A 24382-nucleotide genomic window follows, 5' to 3' on the forward strand; every position below is an offset into this window, starting at 1 on the left:
CTTGATGGACCAGAGTGGCAAAGGTGCCCCATTTCCATAAAAAAACGCTCTGTTTGTGCACTGCAACAAGGCCGACAGTCCTGGCAGGTGAGGCTACGCTACAGGCACTTCGGTAAGAGCAGCAGGGACGGACGGCAGGGAGCCGCGACTCGATCCGCCGTAAGGGGTACTGCGAGCATACATTATTTTCCTCTGCCTGGTCAAAACAAAGACAAATGCAAATTACAAGAACATTGCAGACAACAAAAGAAAAATCCCGGAATCCCTCGTCTCTAGAAGTTTACACCTTGAAGCGTTGGAGTTTATGTTTGGCAAAAGCTCCAGCCTACTTCACCAACTAGAAACGCATGAGTTAAAAAGGAATGTTCTCTGCTGAAGCAAAATTTTGAAAAAGTCTAGAACTATCCGCCCATCTCTTCAAAGCTTACCTGGGGTCCTGTTTCCTGACTTCAACGCCTGTAACAGCTGAGATCTCTCTTCCCCAGCCAGGACCTGGTGAGTCCCTGGTTGGCTTTGCTGCTCTGCAGAAACAATGGGGTGTTTTTTTGAGGGAAATGGAGCATCTTTGCTGCTGTGGTCCATCAGCTGCACCCCTGGTTTTGACCTATGGTCTGGCCATTCAGGGGGCAGCAGGGTTGAGGAGGGGCTCGAAATAATGACATCTGTGTCTTTGCCCCAGACATCCGCCAACCACACTGGGCTCTTGTGTGAGAGACTTGGAGCAAAGTGGAAGGGCAGGGTGCAGAGCCTGGGGGCTGCCCAGAGGGCTGGGGAGCTGGCCCAACTCTGGGCTCCCTGAAATCCTCAGACTGTTTTTCAAACAGCTGGGGGATTGCTTAACACCCACAGTCAGTTTTTCCAAGTTCTGCTTTCTTCCCCTTGATTTAACCCTATATGTAGCTCGGTGGAAATTTCACCTTTGCATGGGCCTGAATGTGCATGCACCTGTGTGCACTTGTGCATTTATGCATGTGGGTGGGCGTGCACATGGGTGCGCGTGCATGTGTATGTTTGCACACACATAGGGCAATAGTACAGAGAATAGGAACTTGGGAACTGGGCACTGAGTCTACAAAAATTACCAGCAATAAATTCATCTCGATTTCTATCACCCACTGGTACCCAACAAGGATAAGTTGGAATCATTTTTTAAAGTTGATGCTATATCATTCCATAGTGAAGAGGAGGGTTATGGATTGAATTGCACTCCTGCCCATTCATACCTCAAAGTGCTAATCCCCAGCGCCTCGGAATGTGACCTCGGTTGGAAACGAGGTTGTTGCAGATGTCATTAGTTAAGATCATACTGGAGTAGCGGGGCCCCTAGTCTGGTATGATCAGTTTCATTATAAAAGGGAGAAAGTGGAACAGAGGCGCACACACAGGGAGACCCTGTGGGAAGACTGAATTCTGCAGTCACCAGCCGAGGAAGTAGCAGGAGCTGGAGAGAGGTGTGGAGCAGACCCTTCCCTGGCGCCCTGTGAGGGAGCATGGCCCCGCTGACACGTGGATCTCAGATGTGGAGCCTCCAGAGCTGTGAGATAATAAATTTCTGTTGCTTAAGCTGCTCCGTGTATGGTACTCTGTTAGGGTGGTCCTGGGAGACTAACACAGGAGTTATGATGCTGTCGATTTCCAATGACGAGTGGTTAAAAACGCACTCCTTTTTGGTTCTTTGGGATGCATTTTATATATTCTTCTAAGACTCGCTTTCCTATTTTGTTTGTTTGTAATTTTGTCAGGGAGATGTAAACTAATAAACAAATGAACCCGCGTTTCCTTACCACGCATGCCTGCATTCCTCTTTCCAAGGAACAAGTCTTTCTTTACTCTCCTCCAAACTGGGTGTTTCACTCACATTCTCCTTATTGTTTCCTTCGTCACCTTTTTCACTCTCAGCTTTTATTTTGGGTCCAGCGGGTACATGTGCAGGTTTGTTACATGAGTAAATTGCATGTCGCTGAGGTTTAGGGTGCAAATGATCCCGTCACCCAGGTAGTAAGCATAGTGCCCGAAGGGTAGTTTTTCAACCCACATCCCCCTGCCACCCTCCTCTGTCTAGTAACCCCAGTGTCTATTGTTCCCATCTTTGTGTCCATGTGCACTCGCCGTTTAGCTCTCACTTATAAGTGAAAACACGCAACATGGTTTTCTGTTCCTGTATTAGTTCACTTAGGATAATGGCCTCCAGCTGCCTCCATGTTGCTGCAAAGAACATGATCTTGTTCTTTTTTATGGCTGCATAGTATTCCATGGTGTGTATGTACCACATCTTTATCCAGTCCACCAATGATGGGCATCTAGGTTGATTCATGTTCTTTGCTATAGTGAATAGTGCTGGGATGAATTGGTAGAACAATTTATTTTCCTTTGGGTATATACTCCATAGCAGAATCACTGGATCAAATGGTAGTTCTAAGTTCCTCAAGAATCTCCACACTGCTTTCTGTAGTGGCTGAACTAATTTACGTTCCCACCAATAGTGTGTAAGTGCTCCCTTTTCTCTGCAGCCTTGCCAGCAACTGTTGTTTTTTGACTTTTTGATAATAACCGTTCTGACTGGTGTGAGATGATATCTCATTTTGGTTTTGATTTGCATTTCTTTAATGATTAGTGATGGTGAGCATTTTTTCCTATATTTGTTGGCTGCATGTATGTCTTCTTTTGAGTAGTGTCTGTTCATGACTTTTGCTCATTTGTTTTTTGTTTTTTGTTTTTTTTGAGACAGTTTTACTCTTGTCACCCAGGCTGGAGTGCAATGGTGCAATCTCAGCTCACTGCAACCTCTGCCTCCTGGGTTCAAGTGATTCTCCTGCCTCAGCTTCCTGAGTAGCTGGGATTACAGGTGTGCACCACCACGCCCGGCTAATTTTTGTATTTTTAGTAGAGATGGGATTTCACCATGTTTGCCAGGCTGGTCTCGAACTCCTGACCTCAGGTAATCCACCCGCCTTGGCCTCCCAAAGTGCTGGGATGACAGGCATGAGCCGCCACACCCAGCCCTTTTGCCCATTTTTGATGGGGTTGTTTCTTGTTTGTTGAATTGTTTAAGTTCCTTGTATTCTAGATATTAGACCTTTATTGGATGCATAGTTTGTGAATATTTTCTCCCATTCTGTAGGTTGTCTGTTCACTCTGTTGATAGTTTGTTTTGCTGTGCAGAAGCTCTTTAGTTTAATTAGGTCCCTACTTGTGAATTTTTGTTTTTGTTCCTTCAACACTTAAAAAAAAAATAACACCACCACCCTTCCTCACCCCAATCAAGTGGGGTGTGAGGCAGTGGTCTTTTTTTTTTTTTTTTTTTTTTTGAGACAGTCTCGCTCTGTCGCCCAGGCTGGAGTGCAGTGGTGCGATCTCAGCTCACTGCAAGCTCCACCTCCCAGGTTCACGCCATTCTCCTGCCTCAGCCTCCCGAGTAGCTGGGACTACAGGCACCTGCCACTATGCCTGGCTAATTTTTTGTATTTTTAGTACAGACGGGGTTTCACCGTGTTAGCCAGGATGGTCTTGATCTCCTGACCTCGTGATCCGCCCTCCTCGGCCTCCCAAAGTGCTGGGATTACAGGCGTGAGCCACTGTGCCCGGCAGCAGTGGTCTTGATAGCCAAGAAAGTGGTTGTCTGGATAAGCTCCCGCAGCCTCACCATCTCAGCTCTGTAATTTACTAGCTCCAAGACTTCAGATGAGTCACTAAACAGCCAGTAGCTTCAGTGTCACCAGCCGTAAAACAGGGACAATGACACCTCGTGAGACCTGAATAAAGTAGTGCAAATAATGCATTATCCAGACCATAAGAAAATGAAAAAGTTGAGTTTTCCAAGATGCATTGAATTTGCTCATTCATTTGGCAAACGCAATCAAGAACCTCCTCCTGCCTGTCTTGCTGTGTTCTGGGTGCGGCAATGCAAATGTTGATCAGAATAGTCCCCACCCTTAGGACTTTACCATCCTGTTCTTCACTACAATGTGATTAGGCCTGGGAGAATTAGATGAGATGGGGACTTTTCAGCAATATGTGATAGAAATCCAGCTCAAACCTACTGAGACAGAAAATGACATTTACTGACTCACTTAACTGAAAAATCCAAGGGCAGATGGCTTCGGGCGTGGCTGAACGTGGGTGCTCAAACACTGTTATCAGGAATTGACCCCTCTCCACCCCTTAGTTCGGCTTTGCCTGACATTGGTGTCCTTCTTAGGTGATAAGGTGGCTGCCAGCTGCTTCCGGCTTATATTGTACTCATTTAGAAAACCAGCAGTGGAATCTTTTGCCCAAAATACCAACCAAAGTCTTATGGAGTGCTCACATTGGCTCGGCTTTGGTCATGCCCCTGTTTAGTGACCCAGTTATATGGCTATGGGTTGGAAATGTACTGAATGGCCAGGTTTGGTTCATGGACCCATACATGATGCCAGGAGGGAAGAATCAGCCCCTCTCAAGTCAGATGGATTGAATATAGAAAAGCAGTGATTCGGTCAGTCACGGTGGCTCACGCCTGGAATCCCAGCCCTTTGGGAGACTGAGGTGGGCAGATCACAAGGTCAGGAGATCGAGACCATCCTGACTAACATGGTGAAACCCCGTCTCTACTAAAAATACAAAAAATTAGCCGGGTGTGGTGGTGGGCGCATGTAGTCCCAGCTACTAAGGAAGCTGAAGCAGGAAAATGGCATGAACTTGGCAGGTGGAGCTGGCAGCGAGCCAAGATTGCGCCACTGCACTCCAGCCTGGGTGACAGAGCAAGACTCCATCTCAAAAAAAAAAAAAAAAAAAAAAAAGAAGAGCAGTGATTCCCCCTAAAAGGAAAATATGGGAATAAATATTGAGCGGGCAGAAACAATAGATGTCTGTTACAGAAACGGGGAAGGGAGCAAGTGCTCTGCTTAACAGAAGAGTAAAGCTGCTAGGGAAGCTTCAGGAAGGGGAAATGAAACTGTGTTAGAGTTCCCCCAGGATAAAAATGGGTTATAAAAGGAGGAATTGCAGCAGAGGAAAATAGTTTGTGCAAAATACTTAGACATGTTCCCTAGAGGACAAATCATTCTGTAAAGACTAGGGTGAAGCTAATCGAACAGGGAACTTGATTTACTTGCTTGCGGTTAAGAGAACAGGCTGACATCCATAGTTTTGTTTCTTAGATTGTATGTTTCAGTTCCAGAATTTCTATTTGACTCTTTTTTATAGTTTCTGTTTCTCTGCTGAGATTTCCCATCTGTTTATTCATTGTGAGTATATTTTCCTTTATAATACTGAATGCAATAATAATAGCTGCTTTAAAATCCTCATCTGATAATTCCAAAGTCTGGATCATTTCAAGGTTGGTCTACACAAATTGTCTTTTCTCTTGAAAAGAAAAGAAAAGACTTTTTTCTTGAAAAGAAAAGAACATGGGCCCCATGTTCCTGGTTGTATGTCAAATAATTTTGGATTGCATCTTGGGTCTTATGAAAGTTATTTGTGAAGACTTTGGACTCTGTTATATTTCTGCAAAGAGTTTTGTTGTCTTGTTGTTAAACAGAGGATTGAGTTGCTTGGGCTGAACCTTCAGACTGTCTCTCTTGGAGTTTTTAGATATGTGGAGATAAAAAGGGGCTGGTGACAGGGAGAGCAAAGGTCATTGTCATCCTCTTTCCCTGACTTGCTGCCTTCCTACTGAGAGACAGCATGCCCAGAAGAGGAACTCCCTCTCGGGATACAGATCTGCTTATCCTGGGGAGCTTTAACGTCAAGGAAATGTGGTTGGTTAATGGCTGCAGAGATTGATCTCTGTGCTCTCTAAAGCTGTCTAATATGCTGTGATTTTCATGTCTAGCCTTCCACAGGGCAATAAGATAGGTCTTAGCTCTCATTAGCAAGCTTTGTGCTTTAAAGCCCTAAGAAGGAGCTACGAAAATTTAATGAAAGTTGAGCGTAAACGGTATAACCATTTGAAAAGCATTTTGGCAGCATCCAGCAAAGCTTAGGCTGTGCACACTCTGTAAGCCTGCAGTCTCTCTCCTAAATATATCCCCCAGAGCCATGTCTCTCAAACTCTTCAGATCATGACCCACAGGAAGAACATCTATATCCCAATCCGGCCGGCACCTATGCATGCACACACACACACCTCTGAAGCAAAAGTGCCATGACATATTACTTACTATGTGTGATGCATTTCTAATACTGTTTTTTCCTATTATTTTTAATGCTGGGCATGGCTCACCAAATTGATTTCAATACTTATTAATGGCTACAACTCTCATTTTGAAAAATACAACCCTCGAGAAACAAGGAGACGTGGACAAGAGTATTCCTGCAGCATTGTTCATGATGGAAACAGGAAACAACCTAAGTAGCCATCAACAGGAGTATAGACAAATAAATATTCATACAAGGGGACATTACACCATAGTGAAAGTGGATGGACTACTGCGGTGTGTGCCAGCGTGAATGAAGTTAGAAATTGTAATATTAAGGCCGGGCGTGGTGGCTCACACCTGTCATCCCAGCACTTTGGGAGGCTGAGGCGGGTGGATCACCTGAGGTCAGGAGTTGGAGACCAGCCTGGCCAACATGGTGAAACCCCCTCTCTATTAAAAATGCAAAAATTAGCAGGGTGTGGTGTTAGGCGCCTATAATCCTAGCTACTCCGGAGGCTGAGGCAGGAGAATTGCTTGAACCCGAGAGGCAGAGGTTGCAGTAAGCCAAGATTGTGCCACTGCACTCCAGCCTGGGAGACATAGCAAGACTCCAGCTCAAAAAAAAAGAAAATAAATTGTAATATTGGGTGAAAGAAGCAAGCTGTAGAAGAGTAGATACAGTAAGATACAGCTGAAAACATATAATACGTGGTGTTTGGGGAGATTTTCATGCCTATGTAAACACGTTTCAAAAAATGCACGTGAATAATTAACAGCAAATTCGGGGTAACTGTAACTTTTGGAGGGGGACTGGGGCTTCTATTGTTTTGTCTGGTGACCTTTTCTTTCTTAACCTAGTGGAGAGTGTGTGGCTCTTTGCTGTATTACTCTCTAAATCTTTTTGATCATCTAAAGTTCTTATTTTTAAAAAAACTCTAATGAAAGATCACAAGATTGCAAAACTGGTGCCAACTTTTCTTTCTCAATATTCCAGCTGCCAATATGCCGTTTTGCCTGTGGTTTGAGTAGCTCCTGCCACATTCCAGCCCTTATGAACTGAGAATTTGCTCAAACCCTTTGTAAAATTTTAAATTACAGACGCCGTATAGAGGAACCAGAGCGCTCAGCCACTGTGACCCCACGCCTGTCTCATGTTGCCCATTATAACGTATTAATTTATACGGGAAAATGTGTAGCACACCCCTTGGCCCTGGGCCCATAACTGAGAAAGATTGCCCCGAAACACGCAGTCTTTAGTGCTTTTATATATTTAATGGCCTAGGGAATGAAGGAGGGGGTGGGATGGGGGCGTGGGGCAGGGAACTCAACGATTTACTCTGCCCCCAGCCTTTTTCCCTCCTACAAATGCTTTCCAGTTCTCTTTTTAAAAGTTTCATGGTGAACCAGTGAATAAATACCCCATAGTGGGCTGGCCTTTAAAAACAACAAAACTAGGCTACTGTGGAATAAATTATTGACTTAGCAGCTAAGACACCTGAGGGGAAAAAAGAATGTGTGTATATAATTGAGTGTCGTTGGAGAGCAAATTAAGGTGGTGCGTGTCTTGTTACTTAATGGCCCAGCTTAGGAGGGTTCTGGAAGGTTTCCAAAAACAGGAAATCAGGCCCCACTAATGTGCATGAAGAAAGCTTAGAGGGTCAGTGGAGGATGCAGGCACCCCGCAGCCGACGGCAGACCGAGGCAGGAAGCCCGTCTCACCTTTACCTGGCTTTCTTGTGCCAGCGAGGGTGACGTCCAGGAATGCCACGGTTCCCCTGTGAAACTGCTTCGTCTCATTAGGGAACACCTGAGTGCCGGCCTGTCCTGCCTTCATTCCCATCCTACCAGAAATCCAGTTTGGTGATCTGTCTTCCAGGTGTGTGATCTTGGAGTTCTCCACCCTCTAAGGCCTCACTGGCACAGGCACAGAACCCGAGAACCTGGGTTGTCTTCTCAGGTGGCCGAGAGAAACACAGGCAAGTGCTTGATCATGACAGGACGTTCACATCAGCCTAAGCTCTGTGCCCCTAGGACGTACAAGAGGCAGGGATCCCTGAGAAAGAAAAGGGGAGACTGACAGTGCAGAATATAGAAATGACAAAGAGAGGAGACAGACTGCTTAGGTGCGAGGTTCGGCCCTGAGGATAACCTTGGCCAAGGGTAAATTTGCATATTCCCTGAACACGACAAGCCTCCATTCCCGAATCTGCACGGGGTCGGGGGAAATGATAGTAGCTGTCTCATGAAATGAACAAGGATGAAGGGGAACTCCCAGAGCAAGCCCTCAGCCAAGCACCTGGCTACTCTCAGTGCTCCAGAAACACCCGCTTTATCATTGTTGGAAGGGAACAGAGCGGACCCTACAACTGGGGAGGGTGTGGCTGGCCGCAGGACGGGCAGGTAGCAAGCAGCCCACACCGCAGTCTCTGGCCTGCTGAAGGGGTGGGCGCCATTTTTCTCTGCATCCTCTTTCTGTAAAAGGCGGGGCAGCACCAGGCAGATGCTCAGTGCATCTCGCTCAAGGCCCATTCCAGAGTTTACCTGCCAGGGGAATCGAATTCCCTGAACAACATAAAACCGACTTCTAGCTGTTTCTTTCCGCAAACCCTTCACCCCTGGAGTGGACTTATGAATGCAGCGTGTTTTTATTTTCCCTAACTTAGCAGCCCGTTTTTGTCCTCTGTTTCTTCCTCCACGTTGTTCCTGGTAGACAGGAGAACAAAGTTAAAAAGACCCACAATGTGAAATGTCACCAAGGATGGGAGCAGCCGCAACGGAACATTTACGTGTTGCTGTTTGGGGTGCAAAGTGATGTAACCCAGCAATCCCACTGCTGGATATTTCCCCAAAAGAAATGAAAGCTCATCACACAAAGGCTTATGCCTTTACTCGTAACGGCTCCACCCTGGAAAAAAAACCCCACTTCCCCATCAGTAGAGACATACGCATAATAAAATGTATTCGTTGAGGCTGGTGGCTCACGCCTGTAATCCCAGCACTTTGGGAGGCCGAGGCGGGTGGATCACCTGAGGTCAGGAGTTCGAGACTAGCCTGGCCAATGTGGTGAAACCCCATCTCTACTAAAAATACAAAAAATTAGACGGGTATGGTGGTGGGTGCCTGTAATTCCAGCTACTCCAGAGGCTGAGTGAGGCAGGGGAATCGCTTGAACCCAGGAGGCAGAGGTTGCAGTGAGCCGAGGTCACGCCACTGCACTCCAGCCTGGGCAACAAGAGCGAAACTCCGTCTAAAAAAAAAAAAAAGTATTTATTGTTTATCTGAAATTCAAACTTAATTGAGTGTCCTGCATTCTCTGGCAACCCTGTTTGTGAGGAACTCGCAGAATAGCTGCAGGGAGGCGGTGGTGGGATCCACAGCAACACGTGAAACATAAATACACAGTAACAAACATGAAATATATAATAATAGAGACATGGTACCGTTTGCTGAGAAGTTACTATGTGCAGAGGGTCTAGTGGTTAAGAACAGAGGCTGCTTAGGTTGGAATCCCAGCCCTGCTACTTTCAAACTGTGTGATCATTTTGTGCCTTTGTCTCCTTATCTGTAAAATGGGTGTAAAAATTGTACCTACGTCATAGGGCCAGGTATCGTGGCCCATGCCTGTAATCCCAGCACTTTGGGAGGCTGAGGCGGGAGGATCACTTGAGACCAGGATTTGAGACCAGCCTGGGCAACATGGTGAGACACTGTCTCTACCAAAAAAATAAAACAGAAACAAATATGCCAGGCATGGTGGCACGCACCTATAGCCCTAGCTACTCAGGAGGCTGAGGCAGGAGGATTGCTTGAGCCCAGGAGTTTGAGACTGGCCTGGGCAATATAGTAAGATCCTATTTCTACCAAAAATAAAATAAAATAAAATAAATAGTACCTATATCATAGGACTGCTCTGAGGTTTAAATGAGTGACAGGTATAAAGCACTTGGAATAGTGCCTGACACATAAAAAGTGCTCAGAAAATTTAGCTATTTATAGCAGCAGGTTATTCACAAAAGAATAACTCAACAAGGTTTTGGGAGGTGTCATTTTTCTGGCAAAATTATGAAGTACCGTAAGAGAATGTCCTTTCTTTTGGCAACTCCCATGGCCAGGCCTTAAAGCAGTTCCCTTCTGAGGAAGTGGCCCAGGACCACACGTGTCCCCTGGTGGGCTCCTGAGGCCACCGCAGCAGCAGCACCTTATCAATTTTCTCCTCAATTGTCAACCATTCTCCCTCATTGACCCACCTTTGCCGGTGGCTTCCAGTGGAAATCAGGCCATTTTCCAACACTGCTTTCACCAACTTCTTGAAATCGACATTTTTGCTCAGATTTGTTGTTTCCTTATGCAGCCTTTTTTACAAGGTTTCTGCGTTGCTTGGTTGGCTTTTGGAGACATGGGTAAGAAAGTGACCATAAGATGTGTGGACAATGAATAACAGGATGACATTGAGTTACCACTGGGCCCAGCATTTCCACTGCTAGGTTTATGCCCAAGAGAATTGAAAATGAAGGACTCAAACAAGCAAAAACACATCCAAGCAGCACCATTCACAGCAGCCTGAAGGTGAATACAGTCCATCTGCTGAAGAATGGAAATGCAAATTGTGGTCTGTCTCTTTAGTGGAGTATTATTCTGCAATGAAAAAGGAATGAGGCTGGGTGTGGTGGCACATGCCTGTAATCCCAGCACTTTGGGAGGCCGAGGGGGGTGGATCGCTTAAGGCCAGGAGTTTGAGACCAGCCTGGGCAACATATTGAGACATGATCTCTACAAAATAAAAATAAAAATAAACAAATATGCCAGGCATGGTGGCATGTACCTGTAGTCCTAGCTACTTAGGAGGCTGAGGCAGGAGGATCACCTGAACCTAGGAGTTCAAGGCTGCAGTGAGCTATGATCACACCACTGCACTCTAGCCTGGGTGACAGAGCGAGACTGTCTCTAAAAAGAAAAGGAGTGAAGGATTGATGCCTGCTACATGGTGGATGGACGTCAGAAACATCATGCTAAGTGGAAGAAGTCCAATGCAAAGGACCCCGTATTGCCTGATTCCATGTATACAAAATGTCCAGAATAGGCAAATTCATGGAGAGCAGATTGGTGGTTGCCAGGGGCTGGGGGAAGAGGGAAAGGGGAGTGGCTGCTGCAGCTACGGGGTTTTCTTTGGGGTGGAAAATGTTCTGAACCTAGACAGAGGTGGCGGTTGCACAACATTGTAAATGCCACTGAATTGTTCACCTTTAAATGGCCGATTTTGTTATGTGAATTTCATCCCAATTGAAAAAACAAATAACAGAATGGTCAAGTGGGGCCTCATTTGATAAGAGGACAGTACATTGGTGAACGTGTTCTTGGGGTGATAACATTTGCGCCTCACCTTGGAAGACGGGGAGCAAGCAATGGGGGCTGAAACAACGAGGACCCTTGTCTTCCACATTGGCCCCTGGGAGCTTCTCATCCAAGTCTGGCTCTGGATGGACCCCAAGATGAGTCCAGAATCCAGGAAGGTTGTGGACCTAACAGGGCCACGCTGTAGCCCAGATTTCATGGGGTCTGGGCTTGGGCTGTGGCTGTGGATGGGACTGGCCTCCACGTGGCCTCTTGTCCTCCTCCTGTGAGTTCAGGTGGGCATGGGGGGTGCCCAGATTGGGGACTGCCACATTTGCTCTTTCCTATGAGGGAGGGACAGGATGCTGAATCCTGTCACATCTCCTGATGGGCTTGGTGGCCTCAGGGATCCGGAAGCAGGCTTCAAGGGAGCAAAGACACCTGGCGAGCAGATGAGAAAGACTCGGACAGGAGCCAGGAGCCTGAACTGCAGCCGCAGGCAAAGCTGTGCTGACACTGGGCTCCATCCTCATCAGCCATGTGGCCTGGGGCAGGTCCTTTAGCCTCCAGCCCCTCAGTGGCTGCACCTGTGACATGGGTACGGTAGCAGCACCAAGCTCCTCCAGGTGTCATGAGGGTTCAGTGAAGTAAGGCTTGCAAAGCACTCAGCCTCAGAGTTATTACTGTTGTCACTGTTGCCATTGCTCCTTTACAACCTCAGGTGCCACACATTGAGGAGTGAAGGCCTTTTCGGAACCATTTTTGACCTGAAAAGTCCACAGAAGCTGCCATCAGCCTCCCGCGTCCGCACATGTCAGACTTAAAGAATGGAGCGGTGCAGATGGAGCCCGGTGCTTGCTCATTTTCCACTCCAGCCTGAAAAAGCTCAAGTGTGCAAGCAATTACAGGCGAGAGGAAAAGACCATCCACTCCCCAGACTAAGAGAGGAAGCAATTAGGGAGACGGTTGCCGGGGTGTTGGCAGAGAGAGCCCCAGAGAAGGGCGGGGCAGCTGATGGAGCTGAAAGAGGAGGGATACTGAGGCTGGCAGCTGTCCTTGGAAGCTGCCAGCGTGGGGTCTGGTCTGGTCTGCAGGGGCTGGTCAGGGAGGGAGGAGGAGGGAGGGGACCCTACTTCAGCAGTTTGGAGGCACCCCAGGAAGGTGAAAGGCCGGATACCTTGCATGGGGACTCGAAATCTGGGGGCTAAGAACTCAGATGAGGGGAAAATCCTCTATCTTCATTTTCGCCAGGCTCTAATGCGTTCCCTTCTACTACAAATGCAGGCAACAAACCATGATAATTAACGGAAACTGGGACTTCATTCCTCATTTAAAGGAAAATCAGAGATATTTTCATGTCATGTTACAGCTGTTGCAACTACGTCAAACTATCATTTACTCTTCTTGCTTCTTCAAAGTTACAAAAGTTCCAGGCCTGACAATAGAGTGTGTTCTTGAATGCACGTATAAAGAAGCCCGTGTCAGGCCAGGCGTGGTGGCTCATGCCTATAATCCTAGCACTTTGGGAGGCCAAGGTGGGAGGATCACTTGAGGCCAGGAGTCTGAGACCTGCCTGGGTAACATACAGAGATTCCGTCTCTACAAAAAATTTAAAAATTACCTGGTCATGGTGGTGCGCACTTATAGTCCCAGCTACTTGGGAGGTTGAGGAGGGAGGATCACTTGAGCCCAGGAGGTCGAGGCTGCAGTGAGTATGATTGTGCCACTGCACTCTAGGCTGGGCCACAGAGCAAAACCCTGTCTCTAAAAAAATTTCTTTTAATAATAAAAAAAAAGCCCATGGCATTATGATATTAGAAACCTGTTTAATATTGTGATAACTGTTTTAGTTCAGTGGGTTTTCTTTCTGCAAACCTAGGTATTTTATGCTACACGTTTAAAGACATTATTCTGAAGAGGGGTCCACAGGCTTCATCAAACTGTCAAAGGGGTCAGTGGCACACAAAAAAAGGACAACTGCTCCCCACCACCTTAAGTCATGATGGAGTGGGTGTTTATTCAGTTTCATCTTGGCTTTTTCTTGGTGTGAATGAAGTTTGTGGAAAACATACAAGAGGCTGGAATGGGGAGACCCTTTAAAGCTGTGGGTGTCAGCCCTGGCTATATTGGGACACCCAGGCCACACCCCAGACTTGGCAAAAAGGAATGTCCGATGTCCCACTGCCCCAGCCACAAGGGCTGCCCTGCAAATCCTGAACACAGCAAGCTCCTTCCTGCCCTCGGGACCTCTTACTGTTCCCGCCGACGGGAAAGTGCTTTTCCCAGATGTGGGCTGCCTTGCTCACTGGTTGTTTTTTGTTTGTTTGTTTTTTTGAGACAGGGTCTTGCTCTGTTGCCCAGGCTGGAGTGCAGTGGCACGATCACCACTCACTGCAGTCTCGACCTCTCAGGCTCGAGCAATCCTCACTCTTCATCTCCCATCCCCCTCCCCAGGTAACCACCTATCTGTCCTCCCAGGCTCAAGCAATCCTCACTCTTCATCTCCCATCTCCCTCCCCAGGTAACCACCTATCTGTCCTCCCAGGCTCAAGCAATTCTCACTCTTCATCTCCCATCCCTCTCCCCAGGTAACCACCCATCTGTGTTCGTCTGTAGGATTTACCTGTTCTGGACATTTCATATAAACAGAGTCATATGGTGCATATGCTATGTGGCCCTTTATGTCTGGCTTCTTTCACTCACTCAGCATCATGTTTCCAAGGTTCATCATCATAGCACAGATCAGGGCTTCATTCCCTTTGTGGCTGATGATGCTCCACTGTGTGGAACATTTATTTGGGCTGCTTCAGTGTCCAAGGATCTTAGCGGGAGAAAATCCCAGATATTTAATCCACAAGCTCAGGAATGTCAGGGGTAAGTCCTTCTGGAACATTCATCTAATTGTCAGTGGGCTCACGGTGGAGTTAGCTCAACCTGTTGGCATAGACCACAGCCTCCAAGTGTCCAAGACGCACACGATTAGAAAGTTGGACCTGTGAATGGCACTGACTGTGGGACATGTTTGTCCCTTACGAGAGGCCACTGGAGTGAGTCTGTAAGAGGCAATCCCTCCTGTTCAAGCAGGATACCTTCCACTGGAGCCTGCAGGGAGAATGAGCTAGTGAGACCTCAATCATGGAGGCTCTCATCTCGTGGCCTCAGTCACAACACGCCCAGAATGTCAACTCCACACCTTCGCTGCCGCTCTGATCTTCCCCCGAGAACCGGGTCTGTTTCCCGGCACAGCGATCAGATCCCATCCCCTGCAGCCTCCTCACAGCCTGTGAGTCCCAAATGTACCTCAGAGTCTTCCCACCCCAAAAGCGTCTAGGTCTTGACACCACAGTCCCCTTGTGGCCCAGGCTGGAAAACTGTAGCTATGCTTTCTTCTTCTCTTTCCTCCTTCCCAGATTCCTCCTTTAGTAGGTCACCGAGTCTTGTTCTGAAGGCAGAATCACTACCTTTGGATCTGTTCTTTCTCTTCTGTTCCCATCCTCTCTGGGTCCAGCCCTTCATTCTCTCACATGCACCCTTTTTTCTTTTTCTTTTCTTTCTTTCTTTTTTTTTTTTTTTGAGAGGGAGTCTCGCTCTGTTGCCCAGGCTGGAGTGCAGTGGCAAGATTTCAGCTCACTGCAACCTCTGCCTCCTGGGTTCAAGAGATTCTCCTGCCTCAGCCTCCTGAGTAGCTGGGATTACAGGCATGCATCACCATGTCCAGCTAATTTTTGTATGTTTAGTAGAGACCAGGTTTCGCCATGTTGGCCAGGCTGGTATCAAACTCCTGACCTCAGGTGATCCACTCACCTCGGCCTCCCAGAGTGCTGGGATTGCAGGTGTGAGCCTCTGCGCCCAGCCTCGCCTACACTCTTTTTGCAGAATCCTCAATGTCTTCCTTATCTCCTGCCTTGGACCAATTCCTCCTCTCTGCTGCAAATTTAATAGTCTGGACTTAAGGATAGTTTTTTTTTTTTTTTTTTTTTTGGTTTGTTTGCTTGTTTGTTTTTTAATGTAAAGGACAAAAAAAGAGTCACCAACTTTTACTAACATTTTATTATGCCAACTAAACATGCCATAAAAAAGAACGACTGAACTGTATCTACAATGCCTGCCACTTATGAAAAGAGATGATTACACAAAATGCATTGTAACCCATCCCAGATGAAACCCATCAAACCCAGCAAAACCTCTTGACGTCCTTCTTTGTCTCACTTCACCTGAGGCTGAACAACCTTTGCCCAGTACTGAGGAATGATGGGCATTTGGAGCCACGGGCGCATGGAATATGATCCAAACTCCAGCATCACTCCCAAGACAGCTGCCTGTGTGAGAAGAGATGAAGAATAAGAGGATAAGAGAAAAAGCTAAGGTGACATTAGAAAAAGAGAGAGAGAAGGGCCAGGCGCGGTGGCTCACGCCTGTAATCCCAGCACTTTGGGAGGAGGAGGTGGGCAGATCACTTGAGGTCAGGCATTCAAGACCAGCCTGGCCAACATGGGGAAACCCTGTCTCTACTAAAAATAAAAAAAAATTAGCTGGGCGTGATGGCGGGCGCCTGTATTCCCAGCTACTCGGGAGGTTGAGGCAGGAGAATCGTTTGAACCCGAGGGTGGAGGTTGCAGTCAGCCAAGATCGCACCATTGCACTCCAGCCTGTGCGACAAGAGCAAGACTCTGTCTCAAAAAACAAACAAACAAACAAAAAAAAACCCAAAAGAGAGAGAGAGAAGGAGAGAGTTGAAAGGGGAGAGAGCAAGAAAAAAAGAGAGAGAGAGAGCGCTGGGTAAGGGATGAGGAAGTCATAAGGAAACTAATGCTATGAGATGAAGTGATGTTTGGACACAGAAGAAAACCAAGTGCGTGAGAGCAGAGAGCAAGACTAAGGCTCTGCCCAGGTTGCAGGAGGACAGAGAAACCGATGAACACAGAATGAATGAATGACATTCACGACAGTGTCTTTGTAACTGGAGAAAGTATGACTGCCAACAAAAACAATACACCAAACATTGTGACGGAAAGAAAATCTCGTCCTGTTTTAAAGATGAAAACGGTATTAGAAATTCACAGCTTGCGCGCGCGCGCACACACACACACACACGGAACAGGCAGCAGAGGAATGGGAGATAGTTCAATGTCATTGATCTCACTTTACACAGATACGATTTCATTCCTGACCTTGATCATGACAGAGAGGCTTGAATGTTTCGTACTTAAAGCCTCGTGTTCGACAAAAAACCATTCGACATCCTTAGAGGGAAAAGGAAGAAAATAGTTTCCACATATAGAGAGTACTAAATAGCAGAGACTGCAAAGAGAACTAAAACACAACAGAAAACAAGATGAGAGAAGGAACACTTAGCGGATTAGTTAGGAAAATAAATAAAAATGGATTAAACGGCACAAAGATGAACTCTAGCACAAATGGGAAAATCCAACATCCAACTACGTGCCTTATAGAAGGAACACGCCTAAAATGAGGTGACACCGAAATACAGGGAGGGACAAAAAAATGCGTCTGGCCACTGCAGAAGGGAAAACAAGATGGACAGATACTGAGGGAGATAAGTGAATACGTCATCAATCAGTAAAGCCAATGAAGCATTCAGCTTTTCAGAAGACGGAGACTTTGAAGGAAAAGGCGTCAGATGGATCATTCTGTATTGATAAAATCACTTTGCCCCAAATAATTCAGCCTTGATAGATGCAGAAGACATAGGCTGAAACCCACTTGAAAATCTGATCTTCATCCCATTCTCTCTCCCTCCACCCAGCACATGTCTGAGTCCTCAGCTCTGACAGTGAACTTTATATTTTTTCACAAGTCTTTAACTCAAAGATTTTTTTCCCTCTCTCTCTTTCCAAGGAACTTCTATTCAGAAACCATTCCAGGCACTTGGAATTCGGAATCTAAATATCCCTGACGCAGCCCCAGGCCCTAACTGCCCCCACACACCCCGCCGCCCGCCACGGTCGTTGTATCTTATTTTTTCTTGCCATCTGTCCTCACCGCTCAGTCCTAATTCCCCGAGCTCCTTGCCCTCTTCCTGCCCCAGGCATATTGTGCTTATTCACGAAGCCAGAGCTTTCTCTGGAGATAAGAAATAAGTTCATCCTTCCTGTTCACCGTTCAACCACACACACCCTCTGGGGATTCGAGAATACTGAAGTGTTAAGCAATACAGTCGTCAAAGTGGCTTTCCTTTCACGGTAGCCAAAAAGTGGAAATAACTCACGCATCCATCGATGATTGAATGGATGAGCTGTGGTCCAGCCACACAATGGAATATTATTCAGCCATAAAAAGGAACGAGGTTCTCACACATGCTACAACATGGATGAACCTTGACAGCATCATGCTTAGGGAGAGAACCCAGACACATATTGTATTGTTCCATTTCTATGAAACACCCAGAATACATAAATCCATAGAGACAATACAGAACCCAGAAAGCAGAACCCAGCACCAGGGGCTGGGGTGAAGGGAGATGGAGTTTCATGGCGACAGAGTTTCCGTTTGGAATGATGAAAAAGTTCTGGAAATAGTGGTGATGGTTGCACAGCATTGTGAATGTTCTTAATGCCACTGAATCGTACACTTAAAAATGGATTAAAAGGCACATTTTATGTCACTTATATTTTACTACAATTTTTAAAAATGGGAAAAAAGAGACCAGGTGTGGTGGCTTATGCCTGTAACCCCAGCACTTTGGAAGGCTGAGGCGGCCAGATCACTTGAGGTCAGGAGTTTGAGACCAGCCTGGGCAACATGGTGAAACCCCGTCTCTACTAAAAATACAAAAATTAGCCGGGCGTGGTGGTGGGTGCCTGTAATCCCAGCTACTTGGGAGGCTGAGGCAGGAGAATTGCTTGAACCTGGGAGGCGGAGATTGCAGTGGGCCTGTGCCACTGCACTCCAGCCTGGGCGACAGAGTGAGGATTCTTCTCAAAAGAAAAAAAAGAAAGAAAGAAAGAAAAAAGAAAGTGGCTTTCCTCCCCTCAGCATGTGGAAATCCCCCTTTCTAAGGGCTGGGGCTCCGATTACGTGCAGGTGGAATAATGCAGGATTTTACAGTGGGCAGGACTCTAGTGCCCTGAGTTTTGCTTTTCCATGGAGTCTGGAGACAGTGGCCCTCCACGGTGGACCGTTAACTTCAGTGACTGGGATCCTCCCCTGTCATAGCTGCCTGTCCACGGGGATGAGGGGTCATCACAAAGTATCTCAGATGCTGCACTAATTGCCCGTGGCTGCTGTAACAGGTGCCCCAAACTGGGTGGCTTAAAGCAACAGTGACTTATTCTCTCACAGTTCTGGAGGCCAGGAGTCTGAAGTTGAGGTGTAGGCAGGGCCCACTGAGACCCTGGGGAGAGTCCTCTGCCTTTCCAGCTCCTGGTGGTGCCGGCGTTCTGGGACATTCCTGGGCTTGTGGCCGCATCGCCCTGATCTCTGCCTCCGCGGTTGCACGGGCTTCCCTGTGTGATCGCTCCTCTTCTTTTTTTTTTTTTTTTTTTGAGACGGAGTCTTACTGTGTCACCAGGCTAGAGTGCAGTGGCACAATGTCGTCTCACTGTAACCTCTGCCTCCTGGGTTCAAGCGATTCTCCTGCCTCAGCCTCCCAAGTAGCTGGGATTACAGGCGCCCACCACCACGCTCAGCTAATTTTTGTATTTTTAGTAGAGACGGGGTTTCACCATGTTGGCCAGGATGGTCTCGATCTCCTGACCTCGTGATCCGCCTGCCTCGGCCTCCCAAAGTGCTGGGATTACAGGTGTGAGCCACCGTGCCTGGCCTCTCCTCTTCTTACAAGGACATCAGTCATCTTGGATTAGGGTCCCTCTCCTGACCTCAGCTGAACTTGATCTCATCTGCAGAGACCCTCTTTCTACAAGGTACTGTCCACAGGTCCCAGGGTGAGGACTTGAACATATCTTTTGGGGGGACACAGTCAGCCCAGAGCAGGTGTTTCCTGGAAAGTGTGTGGTTCCCTCTCGGCTTATGAAGGGAGTATGAGCTATATCTGGGTTGATAATGGGCTTTGCTGTTCTCAGAGGCAAAGGCATAACTCTCTCTGGGAGTACTGCTTTTCCTGGGGGGGTTCCATCAGAACGGAGCTGGCCTGGGGATCAGGCAGCGGGATCCCCAGGCCGGCCCCGAGCCATGCATTTCTCTCCTGGGGGTCCGCTGGCTCCGGGGCAGAACATAGGCCTTGTGTGGTCAGCTGAGCTGGGCCCTGGGGGCCAGGGAGACCTCACTCACGCCTGGCCTGCCTTCCAGGCAGAGGAACGCGGAGCAGAGAGGACCTCTGTCCCTCACACACCCCTCACCGGGCCCGGGGGGCCTGTGCTGCCCCAGACCGAGCAGAACTGGGTCACAACGAGGCTCCCAGAATGACCCTGGGGCCACAGCGGCTGCTGCTCTGCTAGGGGTGCATGGAGTTTGGTTGGTGTCCACCTACTTGGCTCAGGTGTCTCCAGAGGGCCCCAACTTCCTCCCTGCCTGGCTTGGGTCTAAAAGAAAACACCAGAAGGTTTCAGGCACCCTGGCTCAGCAGCCGCGAACCAGGCCTGGCCCCTCAGCTGACCACACTGGGCCTCTGCTCCCTGGAGGCCGAGTTGAGAGACTCTCCCAAGAGTGGAGGCCACTCCCTTTAGCCCCTCGCAGAAGTTGCTGCCTCCTGCTCTACTGGTGTGACTGCCTGGCTCTGTCTTCCTTTCCCTCCTCCACCTCAGAATCTCTCTCCAGCCTCCAAATATCCCCTTCCTCACCCCATTGGTTAGGTGAGCAGGCCGTGGCCAGGCTGCTGGTGCAATTCCATTCCATCTTTAGCCAGCTGTGTGGCCTTGGGTGACAAGCTCAACCTCTCTGTGCCTTGGTTTCCCTGTCTCTAAAGTGGGGCCACAGTGCCATGGCCGAGGAGCACGCGTTAGAAAGAGCTTCTCTCTGGAGATGTATTTTCTTTCTTTCTTTCTTTCTTTCTTTCTTTCTTTCTTCCTTCCTTCCTTCCTTCCTTCCTTCCTTTCTTCCTTCCTTTCTTCTTTCTTTCTTTCTTTTTCTTTCTTTCTTTTTTTGACAGAGTCTCACTCTGTTACCGAGGCTGGAGTGCGGTGGTACGATCTCAGCTCATTGCAACCTCCGCGTCCCAGGTTCAAGTGATTCTTGTGCCTCGTAGCTGGGATTACAGGTGCACGCCACCACGTCCAGCTAATTTTTGTATTTTTGGTAGAGACAGGTTTTCACCATGTTGCCCAGGCTGGTCTTGAACCCCTGGCCTCAAGTGATCCTCCCACCTTGGCCTCCCAAAGTGCTGGGTGGGATTGCAGGTGTGTGCCACCACACCTGGTCTGAAGATGTATTCTCTTTCACCTCAAGCTCTCTCCTGCCCTTCTCTCTCCATGTCCTAATTCCTTCAGCTCTTCACTTGGTCACTCATTCACTCAACAAACGTTTGTCAAGCATTCGCCTCATGTCAGGCGGTAAAGCTCCAGGTGATAAAGATACAGAGATGCCCCCGCCACCTAGGCCCCACCTTTGTGAAACCCACAGCTGTGTAGAGGACAATTTCGGAGCCTCGCCTATCCCTGGGGGTCGCCGCCCCGTACCCACCGGCGTCTCCCTGCGCCTGGTGTCCCCGTCCTCTGGCCCCTCGAATTCTCCTGGTCTCCATGACCAGGAAGAGACCCCACCCCCCGCTCTGGTTCCCTGTTTCTCAGCCCATAAGGAAGTTTCTTCCATACAGTGGGGTCCACTCAGGGGGACCAGGGGCTTGCCTCAGTGGCCCCTCCCTGGCCCCTTTGTGGTCCTGCCATATTCTTCACCTCCTTCCAGAAGCTTCTCACCGTTGTCTTTCGGGACACGGCTCTCCTCTTCTGACCTCTAAACTTGCCCTCTTTGCGATCTCAGCCATTTCTGGGGCTGACCTCCCATAGGGCTGGCCCTGGCTGCGTGGAGACTGAAGTGACTCCAAAGCTAATCTGCCTGGCGCCTCACTGAGCAAAAAGCCCTTCCTTCTAGAAGCTTTCTTTCATCTTCCCAACGGTCCTCGGGGAGACTGACTTACCGAAGATCAAATGTGGCAGAGGTTCTTAAACGTGAGTGAGCATCAGAATTCCCAGAGGGCCTGTGCAAACACAGATCCTGCCCCCGCCCCGACAGGCCTTGGTGGGGCCTGAGAATCTGTATCTCTAGCAAGTTCTCAGAGGTTGCTAATGTTGAAATAAGTGCTGGGTGAATGGCACTGCAAGGTAAACCTGGTCTTCCTAACTCCACCATGTCAGTGACACTAAGCTTGTTCCACTGGGCATCACAGGGGTGCTTGATCAGCCATGGACTTCCAGCTCCATCCCTGGAGATTCTAACTCAGTTGGCCTTGGGAGGGGCCCGGGGGACTGTGTTTCTCATCAGCTCCTTGGGTGATTCTTGACGTCGGGCAAGTTTGGGAACTGCCCAGTGTCATTGCCAGGAGCATGCCAGGCCCCTCCACCTGGAAGTCGTCTGGTCCCCTAAGCTTGGGATTTCCAAGCCAAGCTCATGCTCTTGTTTCTTGAAGCCTTGCATATCTTCCTCTGCCTGTGCCTCCCCATTCGCCCAGTTCCCTGGCTCCAGACCTCAGCCCCTGCTTCTCCCCCACCCACCACATGGGGTCAGTTGCCAACATGTATCCACAATCTTACCCAAGTACATCTCCCATCCACTTCCTCCTTTTTTTTAGACAGAGTCTCACTGTGTTGCCCAGCCTGGAGTGCAGTGGTGAAATCTCGGCTCACTGCAACCTCCGCCTCTTGGGTTCAAGCAATTCTCTGTCTCAGCCTCCTGAGTAGCTGGGATTACAGGTGCCCCCCCACCACGCCCGGCTGATTTTTGTATTTTCAGTAGAGACGGGGTTTCACCATCTTGGCCAGGCTGGTCTTGAACTCCTGACCTCAGGTGATCCACCTGCCTTGGCCTCCCAAACTGCTGGGATTACAGGCGTGAGCCTGCTGTGCCCGGCCTTCCTCCTTTTTATTCTTGCTCTGTCGTCTTGGTTCAGGCCTTCATCAGTTATTGCTAGGACTAGTGCAGTAGACTCTAACCAACTCTCTTCACTTCAGTACCACCCCATCCAGTCCATTCTCTCTACTGTTGCCTCCCTTAACCCCCTGCATGCTGCACCCTGGGTGCAGGCCCAGCCCCAGCTCAAAGGGCACAAGGCCAGAGTGTGGCCCGACAGTCCAGGAAACAGCAGGTCCTCCACTAGAGACTAGTGTACGACCCAATGCCCAGCAAGAGCAGGGTCTGGAAACGAAGGTGTGCTCCGCTCTGGGCTCTGAGTGGGGGCTTTCCTCCAAAGGTGGGACAGGGGCTTGGATTCTGTGAAAGGGGCCACACTCACTTCCTCAGAGCAGCCCAGAGCAGCCATCCCCACCCTGACTCTGCAGTGGCGACCCCTGTGTTACCAGCTCCCTTGAAAACAAAATAATTTTTATTTTAAGAAATACAGGACTGGTGTACTTGCATGGGGAGAGAGTGTGGATGCTCCTCAAGCTAGCGAGGAGGGCTCGGTGGCTCCTGAGAGGCTGGGACCTGCTGGTGGCCGTTTGGTCACCTGTGTGCTGCCCTGGGGTTTCCTGATGTCATAAACATGGGAGGGTGCTTTCTCATCCAGGCCTCCTGGGCTGGGTTCTGGATGATTCCGTAGGTGCTATAGTCACGGTGTTGGGACACCAGATGTCAAAGACAGTCTCCTTGTAAACATGCCCGAGGGTCTGAATGACATGGAGCACCAGACAGTCTTGGGAGACCCTCGGCCCCAGGGGACAGACTCAGAGCAAGCACCTCTTCACAGGTGACAAGCAGCACCATTTATGGCACCCTGGCCAAGCATCAGACACTGTTCTGGGGCTTACACATATTGGAAATCAATTTGTCCCCACAGTGGCCCAAGGAGGCAGGCATGGAAAATGACACCCATTTTAGAGATAAGGAAACCGAGGACAGAACGGTTAGGTAACTTGCCCAACAACACGCAGAGAGTAAGTCATAGATATGAGGTTCAAAACCATGCAGTCTAGGAGCCCAGGCATGTAACCACTGCACTGTGTGGCCTGTCTACCAGTAATACTGGAACTTTCCCACTGAAGAAGACACAGAGAACTGTACCCTCCTACACAGACAAACAAACCTGCAAACGCACACACTAATAAAATATTCCTACCTTAGACAACCTACATCGCAGGGGCCCAGAGAGTTCGTTGCTGCTGTTTGCTTTCTCATTTCATTTTAAAATAGTTTAAAACTCACAGGAAGTCACAAAAATAGCAGAGTTCCATTACCCCAGCTCCAGCCAGTGACATCACCTTTCCTGCCCACTGCCCATTGTCCAAATCAGGAAATTGACATGGCTCGATACTGTTAACTGAAATACAGGTCTTATTTGGATTTCACCAAAGAGCCAAAAGAAGTGAAAGTGTGATTGAATAGCTCAGCCTGTTGGTTGGAACTCACCAAATGTTAGGAGCCAGAAGGATTTTAAGATGCACCGCCTCTGTGTCCATCCTCTTACAGAACATCGTGGTGAGGGTGGAGTGTTGGGAACACAGGTGAGACATGGTGCCTCTGAGGATCCTGGATTCCACTGCCGGGTGTGGAGGGACCATGCGGCCCTGAGGGTCTCAGGACATTGGGAACTTGCTCAGGATTTCAGTCCAGAACCTCCTGCTTCTCCGTCTGTCCATAGCATCCCAAAAGCCATGGAGTAAGAGGGGGGACCAGGAGGCGGGAAGTGGGGGTGGTCATTGGCTTTGCTGCAGGTGTGGGTCCAGCCGCTCGGGGCTTCCCCTGCTCCAGGTGGGAAGCTGCTGTGAACACACACAACAGCAGCGAGAAGGAGCTCCCCGAGAGAACAGTTGTGTCTTGGCGGTGTCCTCGAAAATAAATCTCAAAAGTGCTTTTCAAGAATGGAG

The 24382-nt window shown here is 48.6% G+C and overlaps 1 protein-coding gene across 3 annotated transcripts in view; it reads left to right on the top strand.

Moving 5' to 3' along the window:
• LOC134807419 (uncharacterized) overlaps nt 1–24382 on the top strand; it is a 185194-nt gene that overhangs the window by 137406 nt on the left and 23406 nt on the right. Inside the window, exon 1 of one of the 3 annotated variants that reach the window (XR_010147861.1) lies at nt 23847–24019. The exons of the other annotated variants lie outside the window; for them this stretch is intronic. The gene's annotated coding sequence lies outside the window, so the exon portion shown is untranslated. Of the gene's footprint in view, nt 1–23846; nt 24020–24382 lie in introns of those variants that run through there. 3 annotated transcript variants of the gene reach the window in all.

This window comes from Pan troglodytes, chromosome 10, assembly GCF_028858775.2.
Source record: "Pan troglodytes isolate AG18354 chromosome 10, NHGRI_mPanTro3-v2.0_pri, whole genome shotgun sequence".
NCBI lineage: Eukaryota > Metazoa > Chordata > Mammalia > Primates > Hominidae > Pan > Pan troglodytes.